This window comes from Microtus ochrogaster, unplaced genomic scaffold (assembly GCF_000317375.1).
Source record: "Microtus ochrogaster isolate Prairie Vole_2 unplaced genomic scaffold, MicOch1.0 UNK100, whole genome shotgun sequence".
Classification (NCBI taxonomy): domain Eukaryota; kingdom Metazoa; phylum Chordata; class Mammalia; order Rodentia; family Cricetidae; genus Microtus; species Microtus ochrogaster.
In genome coordinates, this window is record NW_004949198.1 from 391,107 (window position 1) to 395,576 (window position 4,470).

The window sequence follows — 4,470 nt, forward strand, 5'->3', positions numbered from 1 at the left end:
ATAAAACTTTACTAATTGTCCTTTTCTATTTATGTTTGACATGGACTTTGATGTGTTGCTCAAGCTGGACTCAAACTCAAAACTTCAGTGACTCTCCTGCTTCAGCCTCCTGACTAGTTGGGAATACATTAGTGTATCATCAGGCCTAGCCTAACTTCATCTTAAGCTGGTTTGTGTGACTGTCTGTTTCAGTCAACTGGGCACAACTTCTATGTTCTTTAGCCTCATACTCTCTTGTGCCCTTCCTGCATTAAAACCAGAACTTTCTATTAGGAGATGGCAACTTTCCTGGAAGCTCTTTCTCAGTAGGCCTCTGCTATTCTCACTTAAAAAATACTTATTTAAGAGGGACTATGGTGGTACATGCCTTAATACAAACACTTGGGAGGCAGAGACAGATGTATCTCTATGAGTTCAAGGCCAGCCTGGTCTACAAAGTGAGTTCCAGAATAGCCAGGAAACCCTGTCTTGAAAAGCCAAAAAAAAACCCTTTTATTTATGTATTTAATGTAAATATTTTGTCTTCATATATGTATGTACGCATATGTGTGCCTAGTGCTCACAGAGACTAGAAAAGTGCTTTGGATCTTCTGGAACTGGAGTTACAGTTGTGAGCTGCCATGAGGCTGTTGGGAACTGAACCTGGGTCCTCTGCAAGAGCAGCCAGTGTGCTTTACCATTGAATCATCTCTCTGGCCTCTCTTTCCACTTTATAATCATTTGTACCTTTCAGACCATTTTTCTTTGATCAGTTAGTATCCTGAAGCCTACCCTTGGTCACTAATTCCAGGGCTCCACAAAGCCTCCAACTTTGTCTCCTGCCCTTCTCTATGCTCCCAGTTCACCAACTGGAATCTCACTTATGCGGAGTTGGTGTACAAGTGCCTCTGGTTATTCCTGTCTGTCAGCACGGCTTCTCCCTGAAGGTGGCAGCCTTTATAATATTTATAATCCTTTACAATAGTTATCATGCTTTCTATCTTTCCTCCCTGTTCACATCAACGAGTGTTGGCTCATCTTAGACCCTTTGTTTTGTAACAGCACTTGGGACGGGGCAGGCTTGGGAAGTATCTGTATAAGGAATTGAAATAGCAAGGGATTAGAGGGTAAAGCCTAGGACTAGAACTCAGGTTTGTTTATTTTAGCTTTTTTTTTCTAGTTTAGCACACTGGGCGATGGCTTCCGTACCATGGGCTTCTTCTTCCATGCTGGGATAGACCCCTTTTGTTGTGATAAATGCTATGTAGGCCAGTGTTTCCGTGGAAGCAAGCTGAATCTTAAGTCCCAGGATGGAGAGTGCTCTCACCCGGTGTTTCTCAACCAAGGGCTACATTTGGCAAGATTTAAAAACGTCAAAAAATATGATTACATATTTGTAAGCTCTTGTCACTATAACATACACTGAGACAAGAGAAAAGGTTTACTTTGGCTCAGAGTTTAGAGATTCCAGCCGATCAGCAGTTGGCCACAAATGCTTTGGATCTGTGGTGGTACATTATGGTTGTGGTTTGTGGTGGAACAATTGCTACTCCAGTGTGGAGACATGAAAAAGTGAGAGAGAAGAGGGAAAGGTCCCATATGTCTCATCATGGGCATGCGTCCAGTGACCCTAAGGCCTCCCAATCTCAGTACAGTGATTACCTCCCAGGATCACCCAGGCCGAGGGCCAAACTCTGACAACATTGGAGTCCCAGGATAAATCTAGCACAAAACTAGGTGGGGTGCTACTGGCATCGAAAGGGGAAAGGCTATGGTGGTGCTAAGCATCTTATACTGTGTAGGAAACCTCCACTTCACCTCTAAAGCAGAGGATTATCCAGTCCAAAATGTTGAGAAAACTGACCTAAGCAGGCATGGCAGTTCCGTTCCTCTTTCTGCAGATAACTGTTACAAAACGAGACAGTGAAGCTGATTGGCTGCAGGGCTGGGGGGGTGATATGGGACAACAGAGCACGAAAACAAGACACAAGTAAAACGGACTTTCTCGTGACTCGCAAACAGAAAACCTCCTAGGCTGTGTTGCATAACACAAATGATTGAAGCTCAGCCTATTCTAACCCTGGCTCAGTCAGCTCGTGTGCTCCAAGATAAGCCCGGGAGTGTGTCCCCCAGTAACGCTTTGTGGACTCTTGTGTTTCAGAGATATGGCCACAGGCTCTTACAAACAGGAGCTTCTGGCTCTTACAACCTAGAACTCTAATAAGAGCTTGCAAACACATGATTTTTTTTTTAAAAAAAACATCTTTACACCTTGCCAAATGTCCTCTAAGGGACAAAATAGCCCTTGGTTGGGAAACCCTGGGTGAGACCACTTCCTATCCTGGGACTTAAGATGAAGCCCACGTCCACTGCAACGAAGGCTTGTACAGACAGCTGGTTCTTCCAGGTGCCCTCCTGGTTTATATATTCTAACCAATCTCTTTCAAGACCATCTCTAATTTTAGCCCCAAATTTTATGAGTGGCCTTCCATAGCTACCCTTTTCAGAAGGGCTCACACGGACTCTCTGGTGAATTCCGTTATGTAGCAAGTTCACTGTGCTCAACTCTTTTATTATTTCTAGAGTGTATGGTCCTGGCTGCTTTGGTCCATTGCGGTGAACTTCTCGACCAGCGAGAAAGAACAACCACCACATGAGGATTCTTCTCAGATCACGCTTTAATGGAGTGCCCTTGGTTGAGGGAGAGCAGGAAGCGACGGGGCCTGAGAGCACTAAAGCAGCTGCTTATATAGGGAGTAGGCACACGGATCGCCCTGTGATTGGCTGCCACCATCAGCTGACACCAGACTGCACCAGGATAGGCCCAAGGACCCTTATGCATGCGGGAAGGGGGGGGGGACGACACGGACGGACGGACACGCAGCTCCCAAAGGCATAGCCAAATATGGAGTTGTTTATTTCCAACAAGACAGGATGTTGGCGCCATCTTGTAATGGCGATCCTGTCCGGCTCCCTGCAGTCCTCCCTTATTGTTTGTGAGCACTGAGCGCAGGACTAACGTCATCCAATCTGACCCCCACCTCTTGATGTGTTGGTCGATTGAGGATGGAAGATATTCTCCATGGACACACCTTCCCCTGTGCAATGGGTACTCGAGGAACCCCGGGGGTGTAAAGGCTGTGTCGCAGGAACCTACATCCGCACACCTACCCAAGTGCAATGGATGAACAGATCCCATGGGGTGCATAGGCTGTGCATGATGGAAGCCCTAAGCATCTCTTAGTGCCGATAGCCATATCTGGGGGGAGGAGCCACACTCCAGGGCAGCCAATGTTTGGGAGATAATTTGTCCCTCTTGGTTTGGGCGTGAAGGCGGCAGACCAACCACAGGCACAACACATAGCCACCCAGGCAACTTGCCAAAAAACATGCCATGCCCACTCACTCCTTATTGAAAGCACAGGGACCCTTTCTCTGTAATGTTACATGCTTCTCCTAAAGGGGCTACTTCAGAATTATACATTAAAAATGGTAAATCAAGGTTTCTATTGGTGATAAAAATCTGGGGAAAACTGTGGCATCATGCCAAACAGGCATCGCCTTTGGGAAGGCTGACAGGATTCCCCAACTGTGCTCCACCTTCCCCTGGATCCACATCATCAGGGATGTCAGCAGGATCTTCTTCCAGAGACTCAGCCTCATCCTTAAGAACTTCCTTGATCATGCCTGTCAGACGGCTCGGAACCCAAAGTGGAGCCTCTTGGCCCTGTGGAAAAACACATACAGCTCCCCTGGATCTTGCCACCACAAGATCCGGTCCATACCATTTGTTATCCAATACATCTTTCCACATCACATATTCCTTTTGTTCCATAGGGCCTGCTGCATGCTTTTCAGCTGCTGCAGTACCCGACTCATTCAGGTTTAAAAAATTAAGTGTGAAGAGCGCAAGGGAGATTCTTTCCCTGAGGGAAGCGGATTCAGCTATTCCCCCTTTTTGTTTTTGCAGAATTTCTTTAATACTTCTGTTAGCTCTCTCCACAATACCTTGTCCTTGCAGATTGTATGGAAGGCCCATAATGTGGGTCACCTGGAGCTGTGCACAAAGGCACGAAATCCATGGGAGGTATATGCCGGGCCATTGTCTGTCTTAAGGCGTAGGGGTTTTCCCCAGGCAGCCCAGGCCTCAAGGCAATGTGTTTTTACATGAGTTACCTTTTCTCCCGCTAGGGGCGTGGCATGAATAATGCCAGAAAAGGTATCCAATGATACATGCAAATATTTTAATTTGCCAAATTCAGGCACATGGGTAACATCCATTTGCCACAACGCGTTAGGTTGCAGCCCTCTAGGATTGACCCCAACATTAGGGGGGTGCAAAAAGGTCACATATGAAGAGCAGGCTTTAACTATTTCTCTGGCTATCTGTCTGGAAATATGAAATTTTCTTCTAAGGGTATTGGCAGGCACATGCCAAAGCTTATGAAAATCTCGTGCTAATTCTACAGGGTCCGAGATGACCAAAGCCAT